This window comes from Pavona decussata, unplaced genomic scaffold (genome assembly GCF_977016875.1).
Source record: "Pavona decussata unplaced genomic scaffold, jaPavDecu1.1 SCAFFOLD_155, whole genome shotgun sequence".
In the NCBI taxonomy this organism is placed as follows: domain Eukaryota; kingdom Metazoa; phylum Cnidaria; class Anthozoa; order Scleractinia; family Agariciidae; genus Pavona; species Pavona decussata.
Genome location: NW_028145567.1, coordinates 2,086,068 through 2,101,238, shown reverse-complemented (window position 1 = coordinate 2,101,238; position 15,171 = coordinate 2,086,068). Strand labels below are relative to the sequence as shown.

General features: G+C 37.2%; 1 protein-coding gene across 9 annotated transcripts in view; it reads left to right on the top strand.

The window, feature by feature from the left end:
* The window catches only part of LOC146465815 (adenosine receptor A2b-like), a 47,402-nt gene that overhangs the window by 11,629 nt on the left and 20,602 nt on the right, over positions 1–15,171 (top strand). For 4 of the 9 annotated variants that reach the window (XM_085128283.1, XM_085128282.1, XM_085128281.1 and 1 more), the window contains one exon: positions 13,653–13,731. The gene's annotated coding sequence lies outside the window, so the exon portion shown is untranslated. Of the gene's footprint in view, positions 1–11,199; positions 11,400–12,997; positions 13,111–13,652; positions 13,732–15,171 lie in introns of those variants that run through there. The other 5 variants (XM_085128285.1, XM_085128286.1, XM_085128287.1 and 2 more) reach the window with 5 other exon arrangements.

The following is a 15,171-nucleotide window of genomic DNA, read 5'->3' as shown; positions in this document are numbered from 1 at the left end:
TGTGGTCAAGAAGAACGTTACTGTCGACTTTAAAAAGCAGCATTGATTGTTATGTCTGTTACAATTTTAGAACAATTATCAATAAGTCTCATTGATGAAAAATTTGTAATAAGCTATGCAATCGTATTTCAAGAATGTTTACCAAATAATTTCTATGCACGCTTTAAAAATACGAATTTGAGTTTTACTTTAAGTGCGCTTCACATAGCAGTTTTTCCGGCCTTTGCGAAATTTGGTTTGACTAACCTACTCCAAGGCCAAACAAAAAAGAAACTGTGGCGAGCCTCCTTATTAAATGTGGTCATGTACCCATGCCCACCATGCGAATTGTTTTGTCTAAATTAAACCTACAACTTGTGGCACACGACACGTAATATGTCTCTGAATTTTGAAACGTTTTAAAATCCGACAGCAATCGTGCATGAACGTAGGCAATGTTGAATGACGAGAGTTGTGTACGATTTCGCTACGGAAACTGCTCAGGGAAGTCTTAAAGAAAACATCGCAAAAGTTGTACCGACTAAATTGAACCCAACGAGGATACCCGTCTCAGATACGGACTTTTGGCTCTCCCTTCGTTATTCGTTCGTACAAGAGAGGCCGGGATCAGGTACTTTCACGATAGCTTCAGATGTGGTTTGTTAAAAACGCAAGCGGCCTACCAAAACATGACTACTTGCACCAAAACTTTATAAAAAAACCAAGAGAGGATGAAGGGGTCCTTGGCAAAACTGAATACACTCTGTTTTTTTTTTTTTTTTTTTTTTTTTTTTTTTTTTTTTTTTTATAAGAACGTCAAATTTTGGAGCTGAGGCTGAACATTTTTATATATTTTTTTTGCGATTTGAGGCTGAAAACGTTCTTAAGATGTTACATGGTATACACTACATGTATTTCAGTAAATCAATGTGAACGTGACCAGGAAAAATAAGCAAAGTACATTGCCTGCTGAGATATGGTATCAAGAACTGCTGATTATGACAAACCGAGATGTGTGAAAAACATGCCCTTAAGTATTTTGGTTAATTTACATTTGTTACCTTGATTTTATATAGAGATTAGCAAAATAATAACGTTCTTAATCGACTCCCAGCCTGAGGAATGTTCGTAATACGTTCTTAAAATTTTGGTCAATCTCAGCCTCAACGTTCTTATAAAAAAGGTTCTTATAAAAAAACGGAGTGTTCCAGCAAGGTATTCCAAAGTATGAATCAAGCTGGCTTTTTTTTTGGAGAGCGTACTTGTCCTATAGCCATGATTGCCCATATACTACATGTAATGCTAATTCAAATGAGACAAACATTTAACAATTATTCCTTAGGTGTTTTGCGCCTAATGAAAAATTAATCGACCATTTTACGAATTGAATATTCAGAAACTTTGCACTGTTGGTTTCTGACCATTAACGATTTATAATCACATTGGGTAGGAAAACTTGATATGACATCTAAATGTCTTGTAATTGAAACTTCCCTGGCAATCAGAATCAGTACTTTTCGACTGACTTCCCTTGCAACCAAAATGATGAATTACGAGAATGTCCGACTTTTTGTCATTGATTTATAAAGAAAAGGACAGACTAGTCTTGTCATTATCCGTTTATAAACTGCTCCGCTGGAAAATTATTGGTCTTTAACTGACACAACGGCTATTTTTTTTTTCATTTGGAGTGCTGACTAAAGTTAACGCTCTCTTTCTTCGTTTTCGTTGTGAAGGCGGAGTATGACGACATTATTTAATTGCGTCGGTGTTCTTACGTCAATGGAAGTCTTAAAAGTTGCGTACTTTGTTATTGAAACTGATGGTAATGGAAATGTATTTATATACCGCACATATCACATAGTCTCATGGCGGTTTACAATTCTTTTGTGGGGTGAGATCGGACGTCAGCATGTAAAGGTACCACTGGCAGCCGCTATCAGTCCATACTTTGATCTCACCCACCCACCCAACCCACGCATGAATGTGAAAGACTGATAAAATCAGAGATAGAGATAGACCACTACACCGGGGACTACGTCCTCTACTCTTTTCGAACAGTGAGCGGTTTAATCTATCTTGATGGAAAATTTTTGCTTCTGTTTTCAAAGAAATTTCTTATAGAAAAATGTAATGTTCATCACACAACAGATAAACGCGGGACGAAACAAAATTCCGAGTAAGTACTTAGATTTTTTCTTGACTTGACATCTTTTCTCGTGTCATTACCGAGCTTTAAAATTTCCTGTTTTAGATAAAGTCGCACTACGAGTTAAAGTGGCCCACACGGCCGGAGCTAAACCCAATTTCAGTAACGTTAAGCAACTAGGGCCGGGTTGTTCGAAAGCCGATTAACGCTAATCCACGATTAGAAGTTAATCGAGGTTTTCATTTCGCTCGTTAAAAATGGTTTTAAAGGTTAATTTCGATCTAAAGGTAGAGAAAAGTCGAAGTGAAAACTGAGGGCCAAAAATCTTTTGAAAGAATTTTTATTCATTAGCAATTAAACTCGAGTCAAAGTTTGCGTTAATCCAGGATTAGCTTAATCAGGCATTGAACAACTGGGCCTAGGAGTATTACTACTTCCCCCTGGATGGGATGCTAGTCCATCCCGGGGCTACCCCCAGCAGTTTGTCGCCGGTACCCATTTATACACCTAAGTGAGGATAGACAATATGGTGTGAAGCTTCTTTGTTAGGGAAACAACACAATTAAGAGACCAACCTATAGCCTTGGACCAATGACCCTGCAGTGATTTTCTATAAAGGAGAAAAACTCAAGTTAGTTTTAACTGTTAGACCCAATTTATAGACACTAGGGAAAAAACTTTAAACAATAAGCCCCAGTTGTGCTCAGTTGCAATCCATTTCCGTCCTGACCATTCTTAGCTAAACAAGCGGTTTCTTTTGATTCCAATTTGTCGTATAGCAACGCTTCTGGCTATGCTACCAAAAGTTATCGCACATCCCATTTAATTAGTTGTAAGCCGCGGGAGGTGTTGCCTAATTACCAAATGCAATTAAATGGACAGTTCTGGTGTCCATAGTTTTCTCTTGTCTCAGCAAGAATTTTTGTTTCACCGGAGTCTTTCCTGTGTTGAGTCATAATCATTCGAGGATAAGTGGATGCCTTTTCTACACCAACGAAGTTAAGGTACTGACTGAGCCACGGGAATCACGTGTAATTATTTTGCTCTCAGTTTGGCGCTGCTTATAGTCAAGGTTTCTGGGAGCCTGGTATTTCTAGTTCGTACCACGTAAGTAATTATTTTCAGTAATTACAGCTGTAGTGCCGCATTCAACTTGGCTGAAGTATGACCTCCAGATTCGGTGTATTCGGCGTATTTGTGGATGACCAAGCGATTGAGATTCCCCTTTGCCGCCATCCTGGACTAGAAAAACGTTTCCTTTGTTGCGGCAAGTAAAAATGTGGCCGAGGGAATAGAATTTTTGCCAAAAGTTAGCCTTTCGCACTCTTCCTTTTAGATTTTCCAATCCAAGTTGGCGACTAAACACACTGATGCACAATAATCCTGCGCTCGTCCCGGCGGAAAAGTCAAAACAAAGATGAGAACAAAAAAACTATAGCATGGCGTTGCCTATTGAGCAAGTGATTTCTGTGATGCTTATTTTATAGCTTTGACAACGCATCCGAAGAAGGGGCGAATTTTTTTAAAAAAGTAAGATTTGTTATAGGTATGGACAATTTAAATAGGTTTACTAAGCGGCACGCACCGAGCAAACAAACAAACAAACAAATAAAAAAACACGGCGCATGCGTCCTGCCATCTACAGCTCTGTTCAACAGTAGTAAAATTTATTTTTGTGTTTGTAGCTTTTGCACATTGATTTCATTTTTTGACGAGGAAAAGGCAATCTTTCAAAAACGACTGGTTCCGTGATTGGTTCTGGGCACGTACGTGAGGTTCAGTTTTATTACATTCGCATTGTTTCTGTGGGAACATGTTGAGTGATCTGAACACGATCGTGTGGATGCAGAACTTTTGGTCTAATTTCCATGCAAATGCAAACTTGAAAACGCAACTGTGCGGACGCAACCTGAGATCTCTATCATTAATAATTTTCATCTGGATCCTTCCGCTGTGGACAAAATTATGCTACCTATCCTTACATTACCAACGGTCTCACTCATTATACTTTTTATTCCACATGTGAAACTCGTTCCATCACTTCACACACAACTTGTAACTCTAAAAACGTAATCGCGATACAATGTTACCGTTGCTATTTACAATACATAGGTGAAACTAAGCGACGTTTCAAAGACAGATTGAATGAACTCAGACCGTCGTCCAGGGCCAAAGTCCGATTAAGCTAATCCTGGATTAACGAAATTGACTCGAGTTAAAATTGCTAATCAACAAAGATTCTTCCAAAAGATTTTCGGCCCTCAGTTTTGACTTAGACTTTTCTTTACCTTTAGCTTGAAGTTAGCCTTTAAACCCATTTTAACGAGCGACCATGAAAGCCTCGATTACCTTTTAATCGTGGATTAGCGTTAATCGGCCTCCGAACAACCCAGCCCAGTTGACAAACCTAACATTAAATCTAAACCCAATTCTGTTTCTGAACATTTTCTTTCTCATACTAACTACTCTTATACGGACATGCAACTGATTCCACTAGAAATAATCCACTCTTCACATAATTCAATCCGAAAAGCCAGGAAGTCGCATTTGATAGACAAGGCTGCGATACTTGAACCGGTTTAAACCGACGCGATGAATTATAATCTCCCCATTCTTTTACATTATCATTATACGTTATTTCCGCCCCTCCCTTTAAACAATTGCGTATTGCGACATTTTCCATTTATGTAATATTGTAATTCCATCTCATAATTTAGTAACATTTCAAAGCCTGAAGAACGCTGGTCTGGTCAGCCGACATATTGTTTTGAAATATATTAACACTTTGCATCAGCTTTGGAGTAATCCGTGGACTTCTCGTATTTTATTTTCTTTCAGTAGGCCATTTTCACGAGTGCAAATGTCCTATTGAGTGTCGAAGGTAATTTCGCGCGGTTTACTTTGATTTTGCTTTACTACGCTCTGTGATTGGTTAAAAGAAACTCGCGCCACTTTCTCAACCAAAGCAAAACCAATCGTGACTTGCTCGCAAGCTTTTTCCCGCGCTTGGCGCCGGTTGCGTGTCCTTGCTTTGAATTCTCATTGGCTAATTACAATGCCAGGGTAATTACTTGAGTTTTTATTTTGAAGACACAGATCTAAGGGCAAAATCTAAGCGGTGAATTTGTTGTGAATAATTTTGTACGTGATTTAATAAAGAAAACAAAGATGGATAAAATGTTTTAAATAATCTACCAGAAAATTCGTCACCGCGCAAAGAGTAGTTCTGGTGTAAATCTATTAATGTTTAATTTTTAATCACCTTTATATCTTATTTTCTTTTTCCTTTCCTTGTTTTTGTTTTTTTTAATTGTTTATCCTTTTTTTTAAACATTCCAGACTTTTTGTAAAAATTCGCAAATTTTATCAGTCTATGCGCTAGGAATTAATGTTACCATGGTCATTTTCGGATAATTGAATGCTCCAAGAGATGCAACGGAAACAATATTGAAACGATAGCCGGGACAGGTGTATTTCGCACTTAAGGCCACGCCATACATTGATTGGTATAGACTCGTATGAATAGACCTATCCGCCTACCGCCATTTTGAAAATTGGCACGAAATACAGGTGTTTGCATCGGGAAAACGAAGTTCAGTTGTCAAGCACGATTTCCGTAAAATTTGAAATCTGCAAAGGATTCTGACCAACTACAAACTTAGGATAGGAAAATTAAGATTTTTCTGTTCGAGTTTGAAGAAAGAAGTTGGAATTAAGAAATCATTTTCTCTTTAATGTTGGGATAAAGTGCGAAGTCGCATTTTAATTTTTACGAAATTGTGGAGTATCAGATTTTGGTTAAAACTAACAACCCTTGTTAGAGATATGCTGTTTACATACGTAATCTGCCAACAACGTACCTATTTTACACGATATAACTTCAATTCCAAATCGGTACTGAAAATAACACTCGCTCACAGTGATTCAGCCCATGTTCGAAGGGTAGAAAATTATTTCCATGCTCAAAGATCTAACTCAAAACTACGTCCATCAGTTTTCATCAATTAACATTTTTAAAGTCATGGATCGGCATATAGAATGGAACCGATAATCGTTCTCGATATCACCGTAAAGTGCCTATCAACTCAGTTCTTGAAAGGAACAACTCGTGATCCGTTCTAGCGTATTTTGGAAACAAAAATGCGAGAACTTGAAAAACATTGGCCTAACATTTTTCAAGTTTCAATCCTTACCGACCTACTCTGTCTCTGGCCAGAGGCACTAATCGACAGTTTTATTGCACTGGGGTGATAATTTATAACAAACTTAGCAATTATTTCTTTATTTCTGCTGGCAAACAAACATTTTTGGGTTTTTGAAATGTTAGCAAATTTGCGTGATACTTCATCTTTTGTATTGATTAATCGAAATAAAAACTTCGAGGTGTTTGGTAATGATAATAGGATGAAACACTATTTCGACTGTTTCATGTAGCTTCTCAATCCATTAATAATTCCTGGAGAAATTTAAGGCAAAAGTTCACCAAATTTGATGATAATGAAGATTACATTTCCAAACCTCCCTCACGGTAGTGATTTCCTTTGTTTTCTCTTCATAAGTTATTGATGACTTTGAAAAGTGTTGCTGTTCTGAAACAGATAATTTAAAACAGTGTAACTGATTATATCCGGCCAAGCCATTACTTGTTCGGAAAAGAAGCACTTGCGTTTAGTCGATCCCGGTTTGTTTTTTACAATGTGAAATCTTTGCATTAATCGTGTAAATCCAGATGTTACTTTTCCGTTGGATAAACATCAAAAGATAAGCGGAAATGTTGTTGCCAAAATTAACAAGAAAATCATCTTACTTGTTTGTTGAGCTTTTCAGAGCATTGAAAAATGAATGGCGTCATCTTTAAAAGGGTGTATTTGTCGAGACTCGTTTACTGAAGAAAAAGGAAACTGAAAAAGTAAAACCACACTGCACGTTAACAGTGTTTGTTTGTTTGTTTGTTTTGTTGTCTTTTGCTTACCGACTGGAACGTCTCCCCAGGGAATACTCTCAAAGTAAGAACAAGGGCCACAAATGCGACAAGCAACGATCAACTAAAGGCTGGTTTCCATATGATCGCAGATCGCAGACCTTATTGCGATCTGCGATCTGCGATCTGCGATCCGCGATCATATGGAAACCAGCCTTTAGATAGAACAAGGTTCTATCTTCTGCGATCGTCTGCGATCAATTGCGATTGTTTGCGATCTGCGATCTGCGATCTGCGATCCGCGATCATATGGAAACCAGCCTTAAAATCGGTCGACTTAGGGTGGTGTTAAGGTGGTGGTAAGTTTAAAAACTTAATGTTTCCTCCCACCTGTCTGGCAATGGCTAAAAAAAAGTGCATTGCGGCGTGACGAGATGAGTAGATTACACTTTGCAGCTTGAAATGATTGTGGCGTTGTTGCGATCATTGCGAAAAGTAGAATTGACTTCTACCAGGAAAATTTTAAAAACAACTGCATGACGTTTGCGTCACTACAAATTCAAGTACGATATTAACCCCGATATCGCGACTATAATATTGCAACTAAAGCTAACTGATTCTTTCGGCACTCTTTGTTTACGAGAGAGAGAGTTTGCAGAAAACATGTTTACTGGTTATCATTTATTTTTATTTATTTCAGTAAAATCACTTCAATTAGTGTTCTTTCTTCACAGTGAAAAACTTTTTGTGGAGCGTGATTTAGACGTGAAACGTTTACGTTCCGTCAACAAGCGAAGACACGCCAAAATCTAGTTGTGGTTCGTGTTGATGATATCCTTAGACCTTAGATCTGGGGCATTTTGTTGAATCAGCTTATCCCAAATTGACCTGATTTTAGTATGTCTAGTGTTTGTGTGTTTGAGATTTCTTTTCATACGGTTATGAAGCGAAAACACCCCATAATTATTCTTCTCGTCTAGAACATCCCCATTGCATATGTCAGATCCCAGGGCATTTGGTATAAAGATTTTTCTTTAACGAGTCTGATTTTTGCGCGAAATGTTCTCAATACAGCAAACACGCGTATACAGTGTTACAAGATGCCTTTGTCTGTTAATTCCACTTGATTTTGAAATCATTGGCCACCATTTTAAATTGGGGCAAACATGACGCGCGTGCGAGTAAGTCACGATTGGTTTTGTTTTTGTTTCTCATTGGATGAGAAAGTGGCGCGAGTTTTTTAAGCCAATCACAGAGCATAGTAAAGCAAAACCAAAGTAAGCGCTAAATTACTTTCCACCGTCAACTGAAAACCGTTCTAAAGGCTGGTTTCCATATGATCGCAGATCGCAGATCGCAATAAGGTCTGCGATCGTCTGCGATCATATAGAAACTACTTCGCGAGACGATCGCAGACGATCGCAGAAGATAGAACCATGTTCTATCTAAAGGCTGGTTTCCATATGATCGCAGACGATCGCAGACCTTATTGCGATCTGCGATCCGCGATCATATGGAAACCAGCCTTAAAAGAGATATGTTAAGCTCCGTCCGCACAGATGCTTTTTCTTTAATTTTAATTTTGCGCTTGGATGGAAATTGGAGCAAAAGTTCTGCATCCACACGATCGTTTAAGCATTCTTGTGAATCAATATCTAAAATATCCAAAACCTGTAAATTGAAAAATCTGACCGAAGATTCTACTGCTTAAATAATATACTTTGAACTTTTCCACACAATTGTCTCTAATTTTCCCCGCACATTAAACAGAGACAATTTGTACAGTACTGGAAAAATAAAAACGCGGTTGCCCATTTTCCAATGAACTGATACTTTTCAAATTTGATCTGCAAAATCTTTTTTTTTTTTTCGTGTATCTCTTGTTTCCTGAGTTTGAACAACTCCGAAATCAATTAGCACTGATATTATTCGTTATGGGTTTGGCATACAAACATTGCAAAATTAATTATACTCCTGTTTACCCAATTCAAAATAGCGGTCCGCCAGAAAACCGCCTTTCAGTATAATTATTCTCAGGCCTTGGGGCTTGTCGTGTGAAATAATGAGTTCTTCCCACATACATCTGTTCATCTCAGATGTGTCTGAATTTTGTCTGATGTTTATTTTGCATCTTCGCTAACACAAACGAAAACATTAAATAAATAAGCCTTTGGTCCAAAATACTACCTTTGCAAATCTCAGATCTCAGGGCTTTTTTTTTTTAATTTGTTGGTGGGACGTCTTCCGCCCCCAAAACCGTGCGCCAAGGAAGAGAAAATCGGGAAAAGTAAAAACAAACGAAAAATCTAGAAACGGTAGTTGGCAAGATGTCGTTTGCAATCTTTCAATGGTGTACACTTTCCTTGGCAATTTTTGCCGAATTGGCCTTCAGGCTAACTCTAACTGATTTCATGGGCGTGAGACCACACCATAAACAGGCTAGCTCTGATCATGCAACCGTTGTTTTCAGTTTGACAAGGCGTGTGAAAGTGATGTCTGTCGGATTAACACTTTCACTCCCCCGATTCCTAAATGCCAAATTTAAAACAGGTCGAAATTATTTTTGTAAATTAATAGTGTGATAAGCATTACCATGTGAAATTACTTCTCTAGAGCTTTCATCTGCATGAAAACTTAAGGATTTCATCCACGGATACAATCGTTAGAACCGCCCACTAATGCTTTGCATTATAAAAAGTAACATACACTACCACTCAACAGGGACACTCAATGAGAACATTTAAGTGAAATACTTAAAATGTTGTCTTCTGTGTTTCCATATCGTTTTCTGCCCTTTTTAAGACATACTTGTGTAAGCTAATACAGAATGATCTGTTCGGATGTTTTAGGTGAAAATTCAAGTTGCAGAAGGTTTTAGGAAACGGCATTTTATTCCCAAATTTCAAGTACTAGCTGTTGTTGGTACTACGAAAATGCTTACTGACTTTTTCTCGCATTTTAACGACCTATATGCCCCTTCAAAACGAAAGGAGTTATTTTTCCAGGGTTACGAAATTTTGAGCCGACATTTTGGCGAGGAAAACTGCCGACTTTGTTTGCGATTTAAGCCGAATTTTTGAGGTGATTATTAAAGGCCTCCCGACAAGATCCACGGTAATGAATCCTTGGGTGCTCCTGACAAATGAAATAGCTTTCATTTGAATGTCATAATCAAAACTTAGAACCACCATAATAATAAACACCTTCACAGGAAAGTACTGTTCAATAGCTTTCATTTGAATGGTTACGATTTAGAATTTCGTCCACAGAGTCGGGATTTATAGACACTTCTTAATCATACTTGAGTTTTATCTAACACAGTCAAATACCTGACCAAACGCTGATACGAGATTTTGATTTTATCAGTGATAATAACAACTTTATGTCATTTTGCATTGCTAATCTTAAAATCGAAACCGTTCCTTTTGCTGTAATCTTCGGGTTTCTCGTTGTATTTGTTTTAATACGTGAATTCTTTTTGACTGAGCAATACACGACATCTTCATTTCAAAATGTTAAAGAAGTGAAAGACTTGTCAACGCTTGCTTCGCGTTAAATATAAGCTTAATCTCTGCCGGATATTTCTCCGAAAAGACATGCAAAAGGGAAGAAATGCGACTAATGAAAAGTAATTGTTCTTTTCACATAAATGTCAATTCCAAGTCGACATGCTAAATAAGTCCATTAGGCTGCGTTCTAACGCTAATTATCTCTCTATGCCAGAAAACGAAGGACCGTCATAGAATCGAGCTAATATTTTCAGTTATCAGTCACTACGTGATGAACCAACATAATTTTCGAAAGACAAATTTTAATTTAGGGAAATGTTTTGTTTACCTTCAGATATTGCAATATCTTGAAATCAATTCGATTGGTTTAGGCAAACAATCCGGTAAATAATTGTGTATCTCTCAAACTGAGAAGGTTTGGAAAGTTGTTTACTCTCTTCAAAATTTTTGACGCCTGCATGCCAGATAATTCTATCTGTTAAAAACAAACCTTTTAGCGAACGCCTGCCTTATTACTCAGTTCGAGCTTTGCTGTCAATGGCCCATTTATTATATTTGTTTTTTTCGAGTGATTGACAGCGGTATTCAAGAGGGAGTGTTTCTTTTAAGTCTTTGTTGGATAAAATCGTTTGAGCAAATCACCGCCAAATTAACGCTTTTTACTATTATAAGGCCTGAGCTTTTTTCTATGAGACTTACAGTTCAACACCTGCGAGAGAAAGTAACTTGAGTGCTGTCTTGAACTTCAATCGAGTGATTTTTCTTTCTTTGGAGCAAGCGATCGAGAGGTAAACGAGTTTACGAAATCGAAGACAACTTTAGATGTAAACTGAGCTGGCTGGTAAGAATTAAGTATTTGTTTTAGTTTTTCTTTTTCCAGACGATCTCGGTGATCATAAAAACCACAAATGGTCACAAATAAATACGGAGTTTAGGAAGAATTTCCATTGATGATATCTCACTGTCGCTTTAGTTCGTAACTCTTGAAAAAGGAAATACTATACGTATAGTACCGACAGAGCTATTTCAATAAGGAAGTGTTTTTATTTCACATTTTTCTTTTACAAAAAACAAGTTTTCGTTGGTTTTCGACGTCAGCTTTGTCTCACCACCCTTCCGTGGAAGACCGTATCATTTGACCACAATCAATGATGCATATCGCTTAAAACTGTGAACTTAATACTTACGTACTACATTTCGATTTCAAATCTCGAAATACCCTGTTTAATTTAAAACAGAGCGCCTAAGATCGAAAGCCCCTTAAGCTTATTTATTTGGCTCTCGTTGAAATTGATAAACGGCGAATTAACGCAAAAAACTTCAATTGCGCTACGCCGGTATCTTTTCATTCTTAACTCAAATTATCAGTCAAAACTTGTCAATATTGATTTTTTTGAGCTGTCATGAAAACCATTCTCCCTTTTTCTGTATGCAAATGTGAATTATTGATATTTTAAAATCCATTTTGTTGAGGTAAATTCACGATAAACCGTTGAAGAGTTACTCATGTTTCTTTGATGTTAAAATTACGATTTGATCAACGATTGAATTTAAAAACAGAGTTGTAATAGACAATAGATTTTTAATTTTTAGTAATATGAAGATGTTTCTAATCAACCAGAGAAAGAGAGAGAGAAAGATGATTTTTTTTTAAGCTTAAATGAGCTCGTTGAAACGCCAGATGTTTTCGCACTATGACGAGGCAAACGTTTGAACACTTCCTCCTTCAAAACTGGCATGTACACCATTGTTTTTCTATTTCACATTAAATCTAACTTCTAAAGAATCATCCCTTCTCAGCGGCAAACCATACAATGCAAATGTCGTTCGCTCATGCACCGTTCAAAAAGTTTACATTAAAAACGATCTTATTTACTCGGCCATCAGTTAGATTTTACGATCGAAGGGAGAAAAAGCTCTGAAGCAGTTCTAAGCATTGAAAGCCAAGGCAAAATTAGCAGAAAAGAAGCGAAAGAAACAGATTTTTTTTCTTTTTTTCTTTCAATGCTAATGATAAAAACTGTAATATTTATGAAGCACTGCACGTCGACTCATCTGTTCAATTCATTTATCCATTCCCGCTTACTTCGCTGTCTTTGCTTTGACAGCAAAAACACCCCAAAGGAGATGTGCTGTATTTTCTCTTCCAGGCAGTCAAGCCGAGGGCCAGGTGTTTTGAATCAAACTCACGGCCTTTTGTATCAACTGGTCATATGATCATGTACAAATATAGCATTATAATTGATGCTGTTAAAACATAATACAAGAGAATATCACAATCTCTGAACAGTGAAAACTTAAACTGCACTGAAATCCGCCTTATGTATGCATTGACCTAGAACAACCTTTTAGAATTAAGAAGAAACGGATCGTACATTTATTTAGGAAAAGGTTGTGGTTAGCGTAAGGGAATAATTAGTGAATAAGAATTCAACGGAATAGTACTTGTTAAGGCATTTTGAATTGTAACGTCACATACCCCTTCCAACATCCAAGATTCGGAGTGAGGCGCTATTGAAAGACAAAAGAGCTTCTACTTCAGCTTTTAAAAGGTGCGTGCTTTGATACCTCGCTTTACTTTCGCTCTGACGAAGGGCTAACGCTCGAAACGTCAGCACTTGAATCTCTTCACGGTGGCCAATATACCTTAAGTTATCACCTCTGCTGATAAACCAAACATTCCTTTCTTCAAAATAGCTTTATCAGGTTTCAATTTTTTTCTTCGAACCGATCATATCTTCACTTCTGCCGAATGCTTATGGCGAAAGCTTTTACGGTTGGACTAAATTGCACCCACAGGCCTGGCACTTTGATGTAAATACCAACCTAATCACACTAGCTGTTAAAAATGTTCATTTTGTGAAATGATAACCGTCCAAGCTTTGCTATCATTGGTGAGTCCTTGCTGGTTGGCAATAGTTCTTAATGGAACCAATTTTGACTGGATTTTCAATAAGAAGCTATGGTAGATTTAAGTATGTGGTGTCAATCGCCACAACCGTGATTTTAGCCCCATCTCAGCCCCCTTAAAACTGACCCTTTTTTGTTAATAGAACCAAGCTCAAATTTTCTTCTTTATTTTTTGTCATGTTAGGGGCCACGTGAAGGAACGTGGAAGCTGAACAAGGCTAGTTCGAACAGGCTTTGGTAGTTTGGCGGAAGTTAATCAGTTGGTGAGTATTTTGTGTGGATAGTTTTGTTTTGGTCTTTTCATCAGTAGAGATGATTGATTACCAGCGTGTATATCCAGTTAGTAAGAGATACAATGGAAATTCCTAGAAAATATACCCTTTGAATATAAATTTAAAGCACAGAAACCTGGCAAAATGAGGTTAGTTTGAACTTTTTTAATTCAGTAACATTTTATCCATTACAGAATCATTTTCTTAGTATATTGACTTCTCCTCAGTAAATCTCTATTTCATAGTTGTTTCCTTGGAAAAATGCAAATAAACTTGTTCTGATTCAAATCTTCACTTGATATTTTCCAGCTTGATAAAAGGCTAGTTTACTAAGTACAACACAATGGGTTCACATTTGTAAAATAAAGGTTTACGCACCGTTCATGCCAGAGCTTAACGATGTTTATTTAAACACGTTTTAAAATTGTTTTTTCATGATAGTTGCTTGTGTTTTTCGGCTTCAAATTTAGTACAGTAGAAGCTTGAACCCTACTTGGAATCCAGCCTGAGTTTTCTGCCGCTAAGTTTTCTCTTTGCTAAACTTAGACTAAACAGGTTTTATTGGTGTGAAATTTTAATGCAAAATCACTTTTCCCGCAAACCAATCTGTCATTCCCTTTTAGCCCACTAGCTCCTTAAACAGAGGCTGTCTATGTTTTTGTCCTCCAGTATCAGGATAAACAACCCAATATTGATATCTTATATTCAGGGATGAAATTGCCTTAACCAAATGCGGTTTCTTTGGCTTCTCAAAACAGACTTGCACTGATTGTGAACAAACTGTAATTTTTCTCAAGCCGCTTTAAAGACAAATTCTGATAATATCTGTAAGCGGATCGGGTCTTTGCATTCTTCCTGTAACATGTTATAAACTCGTAAGACTCTATATCCAAAATGCGATTCAGATCTGGCTGATTTTAGATAAATCATTTATAAATATAGCTGTTTTCTTCTAAACATTTTCATGAATTAAAAGTAACAAATTTCTCTCGGTCTTATAGTTTTGTCATGAATATTCCTGGCTGCAGTTTCATGTTTTTCAATTAAACCTTCAGTTACGTTCTTTTGCGTGGTTCTAACATTTGAGTCTGTCGATGAAATCCTAAAGTGGTGAAAACTACCAAGCAGCTCAGTCCACTTCTGTGGTACTGTTTATTTGTGCTCTGCAAGATGGTTCAGCTTTTATAGCGTGCGGAATACTGAAATCGAAAGGTACGTGCACTCAAATGGAAGCTACCTGCTAAACAGTATTTTCTTGTGGTGCTGCTTACTCTGTAACGTGAAATAAGTTTTGCGGGAAACAGTTTATTGTACGATTTGGTGATATTTTTGTAAAGTCTTATGTGGAAACTAGGCTTTTTGTGATTTGGAGACATTGATGTTATCGGAAGGGAGCTAATTTTTGAGATAGCCAGTTGGTCGAGTATGCAC